The sequence below is a fragment of the Limanda limanda genome, chromosome 11 (genome assembly GCF_963576545.1).
Source record: "Limanda limanda chromosome 11, fLimLim1.1, whole genome shotgun sequence".
Taxonomy (NCBI): domain Eukaryota; kingdom Metazoa; phylum Chordata; class Actinopteri; order Pleuronectiformes; family Pleuronectidae; genus Limanda; species Limanda limanda.
Window position 1 is genome coordinate 16,141,403 of NC_083646.1, and position 12,652 is coordinate 16,154,054.

The window sequence follows — 12,652 nt, forward strand, 5'->3', positions numbered from 1 at the left end:
GTTTATCATCGCCTCTCATGTTAATCAATAAGAGGCCTTGTTCTTTTGGTCAATTCAAAGGCTTGAGTCGTGTTGCAACACTTGTTGGAGCATAAAACAATATCAGCACATAAAACTATGTTCACATAAAGTAGATCATTCCGCTTACATCAGTGTTTCTCTTTCCTCCTCACATGTCCTTGACTCAACAATATTTAACTGCACAGCGAGACGTGGATTATGTAAAGTCCTCTCAGGCACAGCAGGCTGAGTGTGTTGTTGTGACTCGACCTTCCATAGAAAACGTTTCAAAAGGGGGCAGATAGTAGTTTTAGACAGGGACTGTGTATCTAAGTAGTTTGCACTGAGTGATTCTTCCCCCTCCAGAGCCAAGTCTGACAACAACAGAGCCAGAAGGGTTTGTCGTAAATGATACGTTTTTAAGGAGACATCTGAGGAGGAGACGTTGCTAATTAAAAAGAAACATGCGGAGAGAAGGCAGCAGAGACATTGAGGTGTAGCTGATTAGAAAGAGATGCTCTGGCTTTTCCTTCCACGTGCATCCGTCACTGTCACTTTCTAATAATTTGTACTGAGGAACATTAGAGTCCTCTGATGTGATGCAATGCCTGTGCAGAGGGACACATCTGTGCTCCTGAGGGAACTGAACTTATACCCTCTGGTGCAAGAATGTTTAGAAAAATCTGTTGTGCACATTCCACACGTCTTTACATGTGAGGGCAGTGTTGTCGCCCTTCACTGCAGAAGTCTGGGAGATGAGAATTAGAAATGGAAAAATCCAAAGTGGCTGATTGTTTTCCATATGTGCAGGTCTCATGGAAAACGCATTAGAGGAACTCAAAGTCAACAGCTTCTGTTGATGGATTCATTACAAATGAATGTGTGGAAAAATACATATATTATCAGCCCTTATGTAATAACTGTGCTGCTCTTGCATTGACTGGCTCTGCCTCTGGTTATTTGACTTTTCATTCTGACATAAATTCAGAATTCTGTTGTCCTGTCTTTGTTTTAAGTGTGTGTTCAAATTATCTTTAAAAGCTTAATTTGCTTAATGATACAGTTTACTTAATAGATTTTTCCCTTTCTGGTAAATTTTTTACAAACTTTATCCTTTAATGTCTTTCTTTGAATTTGAACACTGGAATTAAAGGTTCAGTGTGTAGAATTTAGTGACATCTAGTGGTGGCGTTGCATGTTGCTGCTGAATACCCCTCACCTCACCTTCCCCTTCCAAACATTAGAGAGAACGTGTGGTATCCTTCAGTTGTCCTAAAAACTAAAAAAGGTGTTTAGTTTGTCCAGTCTGGAAGCTGTAAATAACATGGCAGCTTCGGTAGAGCGGACCTGCTACCGTTGTAGATGTTAAGTATTTATATATAAAGAAAACATCACTTTGTACAGTTTAGGTGAAAGGTGAGATCCCTTAACCTAAATCTTATACACTGAATGTTTAACCTGGTTAAATAAAAAAAACTGTTATAAAGGAATGTTTTGAAAAAAATATTTTTTGTACATTGATCTGCCCTTATCTAATCACTATAAAACAAACAAAACTGACATTTTAAAGTGATTACAAATTAATCCATAATGGATAAAGTTCCCCGATACATTGCCTGCTTTACATGACTTGGACGGAAAGTCATTAAAGGTTAGAGAGGTGAAAAAAAGACGTGGCACTCCACATTTTCATACTCCATTGTCCAATGATGACAGCAGTGAAGATACTGTGCATGCTGCTCATCTGAACATACTGTATTTACATGGATGAAGGCTGGCATTTGGTTATCTGCATGACACTGGCATGGCTGACCTGCACCGTGGGCACCATGTGGGTGGGACATGACGGAAGGAGCCCTGTTACCAGTGGGTAGGGAGGAGCAGTCTGCTTATCTGTGTGTGTGTGTGTGTGTGTGTGTGTGTGTGTGTGTGTGTGTGTGTGTGTGTGTGTGTGTGTGTGTGTGTGTGTGTGGTCCTTCACCAGCCATCATTAAGGCATCAGTTCAGTAAACTCTGGAATTTTGAGAGTGACAACTGATCGTCAATCAAAACTACAACTAGAACACCTAATTGCAAATACCGCGAGGCCCAACAGTCCCCCTAAGTACATGGAACACTTCTGAAAAACAAGAACACAGGCTCAGTGAACCTGCAGGGAGCTGCAAGGTCACATGATGATTATCTTTGAATTCATGACAAGTGACCTTTCATATTGTTACATGTTCTCATGATACATTGCTTTTAAAGATTGATTACAGCTACTTTAAAAGCTTAAATTCATTCATGAATTATTGCCTGAGCATCTTACAACCAAATTGTATGATTTATCTTGAAATTTCACAAAATAAAGCAACATTTTGATCATTACAGTGCACTCTTTAAAACTATATTTAGCTATTATTGCTTGAAATAAGAGTCTGTATCATTCATTCCAATGTGTCACAATGTATATTAAAGGTCACGATCACATGACATAGTGTTTGTCTTTGGATCAGGTGCCTGAACACATCAAAAATGAAAAACATCTGCATCCTGATATCAGTCATTAACCAGTATTTTGTTTTATTTCATATACATTTATTTTGCTCCAGTGGAAAAAACATTTGCTTTGGAACAAACTGCAGACATCAGTGTTTCTCAGCAGGTGTCAGCAGAGGCAGTAAGAAGATTCAAAGCAGCAGATATTCCTGGAATGTGTCACAGGTACCAACACCCTGGGGTTTGACCCTGTGGCTCCATGGCGAGCAGCCGTGGGTGGGGCTTCCATCATGACATCAGATAACGTTTAAGAGGCAGCGCTCAGGCACCTGCAGCACATTGACAACACAGCTGTACGAGCGAAGGGAACAGTCACTCCGAGGAGCTCCATCCATCTGCTGTCAGCTATGTCTGCTCGCACCAGCGTTCTTCTTTTCATCACCCTCTGGGCCTCCATGCAGGATGGTGAGTCTAATTTTGAAATACTGTCAAGTGATTAGAACAAAAGAGCAACTTTATATTCTCCTCTCAGGGGATTTGCATGACTTTAGGAGCTGGCTCATGCATTTATATCTCAACCTAAAAAAACTTCTTGGTTGTGCTGAAAGTGAATTTATAGAAAGACTTTTGGTTTCTGTTCAACATATTGTAGTGTGTTTTGACAAGCTCAGAAGTTCATAATAGGAAGAATTTTAACATGACAATAGCTGATTTGATCTCAAGAAGATTTCTGCTGTCTCTATATCTTGATGTGCATTCTTTTGTTAATTTCTATAATAACTACAAGTAGAAGGAGAATGGTAAATTCTTTATTTTTTAATCCAAAACAATAAATTAGAAATATTGAGTTTGTTTGTGTGACTTTGATATTAAGATTTTTTTTGACTGCAATGATCTCAGACAAAACCAAGGATTTCATACTTTTGCATCCTGTAAATATATTTTAGAAAAATCCTGGATCCTGCACTGGGTCATATCTGTGTCTTCTGTATTGAAAAAGTGAGGAGTAGTTTAGGGGAGTCAGAGCCACCGAGGAGCTGGTTTGGTTTAACAGGTCTTGATTTTCACGAAGCGGGTGTCTCTTTGTGTTCGAACAGGTTTGAGTCTTCCTGTAAACGAGCAGCTGAAGGAGGAGGCTGCCGATGGGATCCCAACACAAAGAGTGAGGTCCAGGCGCTGTGCCTGCAGCAGCCGGCTGGACTCAGAGTGCCACTACTTCTGCCATCTGGATATCATCTGGGTCAACACGCCCAGGTGAGCAAGAGAACACACACACGAACACACAGATATATTCATATTTAGGTACATATACAATCAGCCACATGTAGGCAAATAATGCAAGTCACGGCATAAAGGTTACTGTGCATTTAACTCAGTATCTGCAGGATAAACAAGTCATCATTATATATAAGAGCATAAAGTATCAAAGACCAAAGTCTGATCTCTGTTTATACTGAGTCGCTCCTTCTCTTTATAGTAAGACGACAGTTTATGGTCTTGGCAGCGCTCTGTCCCGGCGCCGGAGATCCATTGGCCGCTGCAGCTGTGCCAAAGCCGACGATCAATCCTGTACCAGCTTCTGCCGTCACAGGTGAGTCAGGGGGCTGCAGCATTCCATGCACAGCCAAAGCCACACTGCCGAGCATCAGTCACAGGCCAATGTGAGCTGAGAGGTGTTTGCAGAGCCAGGTGTTGATGCCCTTTGAGGAGGATGAGGAGTGGTGCAGACTGAGGAGCATCTCATTTCACTGCTGTGCATCTAGTAGCCTGTGTATGTGCGGGATCCTCAAAACAATAAGGCCGAGTTGGCAAAGTTCAGATGGCTTGTTTCTGATTGGTTGCGAGGACCAAATAATGAATTCTACAGGGGTCTGGAGCCAACGTTTCCTAAAAATGACAATCAAATAATGTAACCTCAGAGAAACAGGGCAGATAGTGACAGCAGGCAGACTGTGGAGACATTAAGGTTTAAACCTCCACAGGGATGATTACTACTGAGTGTGGGTTTGGTTTGCTTGCAACATAGTGAGCCTGTAAAGATAAGAGTTTTTTTAGGATACTGAGAATAAAACAGTAACTATGTCGGGTGCTCTCATGCCAGTGGGGGTGTCCTTCAACTAAAGCAATATCAATAAAGCTATTAGAGTGACTTTAAAGTAATTTAGGCCAATTTTTCCTAACCATACTGTTTACTCTTTTGCAGCCCTGAAGTTAAATCTGAGAAGAGACGTCTGCTCAGCAACAGTCTCCGAATCCTCAGGTGAGTTTTGAATCACTCAAACGTTTATGAGGAGGATAAACATCTTGAGATGAGCGATCTCGTTCTCAAAGGCGTCCTTTATTAAAAAAAGGATAACACAGACAAATCACAGGAAAACACCTAGCTCACAAAACATTAATTTACACCCACAAGTTCCTCAGTGATGACAAGTTATATACAATAAATATAAAGTAAATACACACAAAAGCTATACACATACCGATGGTAAGTTTTCCATGTAAGTTAACACGGACATGCACCTGTACATCAGGAATTAATACTTTAAAAATCTTAATACACAGAATAGAAGTGGCATTTTATTACTTAGATGCAAGAGCAGGCTGTTTAAAGATAAAAAAAAGAGATAATTAAAAGTAATGTAAAGAGGTGATAGATCTGAGAGAGCAGCAGATTGTTCCAGTCTGAGGGAGATTTAAGTTTTGTGGCTCATCGCTCAATTTTTGGTCTTCTAGATTTAGGTCTTAACCAATTTGGTGACTCAATTACCAGCGAAACATGAACTCCCAGAATTTCTTTTACATTTTGATGTTTTTCGTCCTACAGAGCTTTTGCCAGCAGCCCCAAGAAGAGTGCTCCGTCACACAGAGGCGGATCTCCAGAGGCTCAGAGCCGGAAAACAAAACGCTAAAAAAAAAGAAGAAGCTGTTGAGCAGCAAGTGTAGGAGAGAAAGAGGGCAGCGAGCACCTGAACACATGTCACTCCTTTGATAGAGGAGGGAGAGAAGGGGTCACTGACAGACATGTCTGATGCAGGAAGGCCAAAGTGCCACAGAGACGTCAGTTTGTACCAGGAAACCGACGCTGGAAAAAACACAGCAGAGCTCTGCAGGACGCAGCATTTATCCCAGACGTGTTGGATACCAACACTGTATCAGAACATGAGTGCTGTGCCTGTCTGAGTGGGACTGTCAGGTCGACAGGAGCTGTGCAGACAGACCAGCAGCGCTGATGAAAGAGAGGGAAAAGGACATGCATACTGGGAAATTAATGTACATTCTATTATCAAATACTTCTTGTATTTATTGTTTTATAGATCACAGATTAACTATTTTAGAATTTAGAAAAGTATTATTGCATGGGAGACATATGAGATTGTTTGGATGCTAAATGAAAATGACGTGTGGGAATTATATTTCAGTAAGACACCTTTGATCTGTATCAAACATTTATTGTGTGCAAATTAAATCTGAATCACCACAACCTTCACCTCTTTCATTCTTCAGTATCTGTTCATCAATTAAACATTTTCGGTTGAAAAGATAAACATAGACTTTCATATGAAGAACTTTTTCCGTCCCTTATCATGCTTTTGTCTCACACTTCAAATGCACGGCCTTCTCTGTTTGCTTTACTAAAGTACACTTTGTAAATGCAGCGGCCACTGTAAAGAAACCGTATGCAAAGAGTCATTTGAAAGAAAATAAATCCTCTTAGGCGGCATGTGTGATTCAATTGTGTGTCAAGCAAACACATTTCTGAGTTCAAACGAGCGGCTCAAGATGGATGAATGGTCCCGGAATTCAAGGCTCTCAAAAATAATAAGTTCACCTGGTATTCAAAGGCAGCCTCGGCCCCTGTTTTCACAGGGATCTGTGGAAAGAATGCAGCGTTTAGTAACTTTGCTCAAGGGGAAAGAGAGAGGTGCAAAATGCCCTGTGTTCCTCTCTGACTGCTTGCACTGTACATACCGTCCACGCACACCTGAATATGCAAGGAGGAGGCGGTAGAGAGGGGCTGGAGCTGAAGGAAACAGGATTCACAGGAGACACGATTCATTGACTAATGATAAATGATGTGGTGGTGAGCGTTTGTTTTGTCCGATCAAATAACTGCATGAGAACACTCAAGTGTTAATGTGGCTCTAATTTCATTGTGTAGGTTTCCCTGCTCCGTCGCATTTCATTTATTTCATTCCTGTCATACTTCTCTTTCGGGTTTTCTATTTATGGAGCGACCCCCTGCAGCCATCTTTTCTAAACAGGCCCGAGCACGGACAGATGCACAAACTGTTCAGATAGTGAACGGAAGAAATTATGTCACCCACAGGGATTCATGTAAAGCAACTGTAACTGCATGTAGAGGAGTTATTTTTACACTATGATTCATTGAGAAATTGACTATTGCTTCCGGATGAGTCATAACAAGAGAGAGGTTGTGATGATTTACAATCTGACTTAGAGTCCTTTATTACATGACCCACTTATATTCTACACTAAAAATGTACATATACATGCTCCGTCACTTGAACTATTTCGCCAACTGATATCATCAAAATAAGAGCTTGCTTCTCTATAACCTCTGAAATATTCAAACATGTTGCTGTGATTCATCAGAGATTGCACAATTTAGAAACTGAAACCCAATCTAGTTACACTTTACTTTAATTCCCCCTATTTAATAATTAACAACAGCATATAAAGATTTAATAAATGGTTTACAACAAATTAAAATGTAGTTGCAAGCAGATATACGGACATTTTTGGAGATACACCTCAGTTTTAATGTGTTCAAATCCATTTATAAAATGTTTATATCCTGATTAGAAATGCTAGAGAGTGGGAATCAAAGTGAAATATTACCAGCAATCTACTTGAGCAAGTCAACAAGTCTAGAAGCATTAACTACTGCTTAAAAATGTAAAAAGAAACAGTTGTTCTACTAAATAAGCTACAGTGAACATAATTACATTTATTTCCCTCTTTGTTTTTTATTAATGATGCACAAATAATGTTTGGGTGAAAATGTTTCTGGGTGAAAATGAAAAGGGAATGTGAATAATGCCTTTTGTAGACCGCTCAATTCTTGATATTAACCAAATATATATACTGAGGCATTACCATGGGTTCGATTCACAGGTTTGTGTTTCAGAGGGTTGTGTAAAGTACTTGAGAACATAAAAACAATACTCAAAATCACTGGTATACTATCATTCCCATTCAAACTCCTCTACTCTGATCTCGTTTTTGGTTTTAAATGTTGATCTGTGTAGTGCACATCAACACAGGAAACATTTTCAACCTTTCTATCGGTCCCAAGAAGATAGAGATGTGATGACAGGAAGTTAAGGCCAGTGTCACGTCACTCACAGGAATTCATATAGAGGTCAAAGACATGATGATTATATTCAACTCTCAAGCTCCAGTCGCCAATAGCAGCACTAAACAGTAAAACTGACTACTCCAGAAAACATCTTATCAACAAAGATCACACTTTAAAAAAAAAGAAAATTTAATTTGTATCTATGATTTGCTGATTCATGACTCCGCCTGCAACCCAGTGTGTCAGCCGGCCTTGAAGAAGCCACAGCTTCAGAGGCAGAACTCTGTCCATGGTGCTGGAGCAGGAAACATCCCAGTGACCCACTTGCCTGTTTTCATCAGGGAGTGTTTTCCGAAAGTCAGTCAGCTGTGAGTCAGTTCTCGCCTTGTATCGTTGTTTCCAGCTCTAACAATATCTCCAATTCCAATACAGGAAAATGGTGATACAGGTGGCACGGTGGTGCAGTGGGTAGCACTGTCTCCTCACAGCTAAGAGGGTTCATGGTTAAAATTCCACTTGAAGAGCGTGGACTTTACATTTTCCGTCTGTATCTGTGTGTGTGTTTCCATAATCCAAAAACATGCAGATTGGAGTTAGATCAATTGAGAATTCTCAATTGACTAAAGGTAAGTGTGAGTGGTTGTTAGGTCTGTGTGTTGGCCCTGTGATATGCTGGTAATGTGTGTTGGGTAAACCCCGCCTCTTACCCAAAGTCAGCAGGGCTTCACCCTCCTGCAAACCTCGATAGATAAATAGAGAACAGACGGATGGTTGAGTCATTCATCAATTATTTATAAAGACTGACTCCCAGTGAATACAGTAAATGTTTAACTCATTGATCACTGTCAAAAATGAAATGCCAATAAATCATAATGAAATGTCGTTGCATGTTTCAGAACAACTTTTTACAAATATCACGTAACTATTGGCATTCATTTAAGTTTTACAATAAAAAAAGAAGATATTTTGAAAATGTAAACTTGCACTGTGGTCTATGCACAATACGATGACATTGATAACTAGTAACTATTGGTAATAATGCATCTATGACATTTTTTAAATACCTGTTAATCATGAAGCTTATAAATACTTTTATATGATGTTGGGTATCTTACAAACATAAACAACGTATTTATTCAAAAAGATAGTGGCCTACAGTAAAACACTGACCCTTTTCACAGAACACTTCATGTGTCATGTAACATTTTCTGCTGCAGTTAGACAGCAGTTGGAGAAATGTCATACTTGTCACTGAGAACTAAATAAGTAAAAAAAAGTTGTATTATTACAAGATTACAGGCTTTGTATTTATGATGTTTTAGAGGTTAGAAGTTTAAGTCAAAGTAAAATCACTTTTGAACCTTGCTGAGTATGTGGACTGTGTTTTTAACAACAAACTTTCTATCTTGCTTTATAAAATAAAAAAGATGGAGTTCTATTGTGTACCTGCTTTCGACTTTATTTCCTTCTGACCGAGCTATTGTGTCCACTTCAGGCAGTTCAGCTCCAAAAACAGGAAGTGCCTCTTCCCCACACAAACAAACTAGCAAACTCTCACCTTTTCTCCTGCTCCTTTCTCTTTGATGAGTTCCCCTCTCCGCCATTGTCCAACCAACTCTTCCCCCCCGGAACTCTCCTGGGGCTTGTTGTGTTGTGTCTGGCATTGTGTTGTTTGGCTCCTCCAGCGACCTTACGTGACTGCAGTCTTGATCCATAGGGACTGACAGTTGGAAATGATTGTTCCAGTGGCTGAAAAACGAAAAGGAAAAATATGGGTTTTTAGGTGATTTCGAACGACATATCGGCGAATTACTTCTTTATCATATTTTGGACGACCTACAAAACTATTCGTTTTTTGTCCAAAGTTTGAGGTTAGGTTAATTGGAGGATTGTGAGTTAGAATGGTTTAAGTCTCTGTATGTGATATACTGGGGTCCTGTCCAGGCTGGATGGACTTATTAGACAATCCAAGGATTCAACTCAGTTGTGTTTAACCAGGCAGCGTCCTCTTGGCCCAGTGATGAAACTACACACTTTCAATGTCTCCACTTTGATTCAACCTCATGTTCAGACCTTTGTTTCATGACATTGACCCCCCAACCACTGACTAATTATCGTAGAAATATGACAGAGTCTTCAAGCAGAGGTCAAACAATCTCTCTGTGTTTGAGCATGTGAACTTTTGGACTCTGTGTGGAAAAATTACACAAACCAAAACTATAACATTCAGATTTTTAAACTCACACGACAGCAGCTATTTAACCTGCATTGAAGGCATACTTTATCTTACTGTTGATTTTTCTGTTTGTTTGCTCTCCTTATCTTATCATATGAGATGCTATCATTACACACAGATGATGTATTAAGTCAATATCTATCAAGAATTAAAGCTTCAATAAACTAGAATGTCTGCCTGCACACATGAATATCAGTCCCCTAAAAATGTTGCAAAACGTAAAGAAGTGGGGAAAATAAATCTTATAGAGATTCTCTGATCTGCATCTTTGCACCAGGTTTATGTGATTACCTGTCCAGTAGACTTTGCATAATCCTGCTAACTAACAGACAGGCAAACAAACACAGATGAAAACATGACCTGCTCGGTGGAAGTGATAGCGTATCTGGGGTATACGGCACATCTTCATGTGTAGCTATGTTTTCCAGGGAGAAATTATTTATTGTGAAATTCTCTTCTACAACTGATATCAGTCATGTGCTTCTTTACACTAAAACGCATAGGTTTCAACTGGCCAAATATTATGATCTGCAACACGCAGAATTGAGTACATTGTGGTTGAAAGGTCCTGCTGAGATTTGTTTTTCAGTAAAGCAGACAGACGGCAGACACTGGCCCAAAGTCTTCTCTGAGGATGCAGGTGCAGGATCAGCAACATCTGGTGCTGATGTGAAATATCTAGCATGTCTGTGTATCTGTGTGTGTGTATTTTTTTCATTGGGAGGAAGTCACCATGCTCTAATTGGCATCTGCTCCCCCAAAACCCAGCTGGGGAGAGGGAGGATAATGCTCTTATGCTCTGGTATGCACAATCTCATTTACGCACACAGTGAGCGTGACACAGTTAAACAGCACCAAATCCTTTAAATGACTTGTATACCTTATCAGCGCAGACCCCGGTGATATATTTAGTTTCATATGGTCACACCACATTAAACACAACCCATACTGTTTCAACACATTCCTAAAATGCTTTAATAATCTGTGTGCTCATTTGCTCAAAAGGCATTTTTGGGTCACAGTCAGTCGGGATTGATCGTAATTAGTAACTGCGTCTTCTCTTCTTGTAACGACGCTCTAAAGACATCGCTTCAGCATCACAGAGGAAAACAGCTCAGCAACAACTCAAGAAATATGATGCTCATTATCAAGTCCATAAAATAAATCCTTTCAACTCGTAAAATCGTAAAAAGCATTCTGTCCTCCCCCTGATCAGCCTGAGTCACAGGTTGCCTTGCTTTGCTCTGCATTCACAAGTGTTAGTAATTGGATGATAGAGATTAATGAATCCATACAATTTTTTTTAAAAAGCGGCCGATCAAAGGCGGCTCAGTCTGAGAAATGTGTCAAAGCAAAGACAGGGGATCTGCTGTTACAACAACCGTGATGCAGCCAGTGGTCAAATACTCCACAGCTGTTCCCCAAGAATGTGCAGTGCTGCAAGAGCCCAGTGTCCCAGCCGCCTCCACACACACACACACACACACACACACACACACACACACACACACACACACACACACACACACACACACACACACACACACACACACACACACACACACATACACATACACAAACACAAACACAGAACCTTGTATTTCTATTTTAGTGGGGAAACTCATCACTGGCATAATGCATTCCCTGGCCCCTAACCTTAGCTGTAACGACTATCTGCCTAACCCCAATCCTTACACCAACCCTAACTCTAACCCTAACAGTAAGTCTTAACCCTCAGAATTAGAAGTGGGTCCGGAAGGGAGGACCCGCAAAAATGTCCTCGCTCCAGAACTTCTAGGCTCAAAATGGTCCATCACAAAGATACACACACACACAAACAGTTGTGTCTCCATGACTTCACAGGACATTACATTCACTTACATTGACTTCCTTACTCTTGTGTTAGCCATAGTTGGTACTTCCCTACCCATAACTTTTAACCTAAAGTAACCTTAAAACATGTTATCACCTTAAAATGTAAAGCACACAATTCCCCATGATTTGAATTTGTAAACAGATATCGGTAATACCTGCACCACTCTCACACACAAGTGTAGGTCTAGTTGGGACACTGCAGTGTGAACAGCTTAACCAAAACCTTATCCCTAACCTCAACCATGACCAGGTCATGACCCTTCACCTAACCACGATTCACATCTTAACCCTAACCTCAACTACCTTAGAAATGATGCTCTGCCTCTTGAGGACCTCGCTTTGGTCCCCATGTGTGTTAATGCTTGAGATGGTCCTATACAGAGGCAACAAAAACAAGTGCACACACACACACACACACACACACACACACACACACGCACACATCGATGCGATCATGCAGTGTCTTGCGAGGACCAGCAGACATTGACGTCAAAAACATAAACGAACCCTTCCAGCAGAACAAGTGTGTGCTTTACCCTCTACTGTGCATTGCAATGATTCTTTACCACCAAGGCTCAGGATCATGTTTCTTTACGTAGGCGGAGACAGCTGCCTGTCCTCCACTCGTGTCAACATCCGAACCACTGCACCCATGCAGGAACTGGCCATACTGCGCAGCCCTGTGTGGGCACTGGTTGTTTTTTCCAGCTGATTGAGGAGCTGTGACTAACAAAGTATAGGGC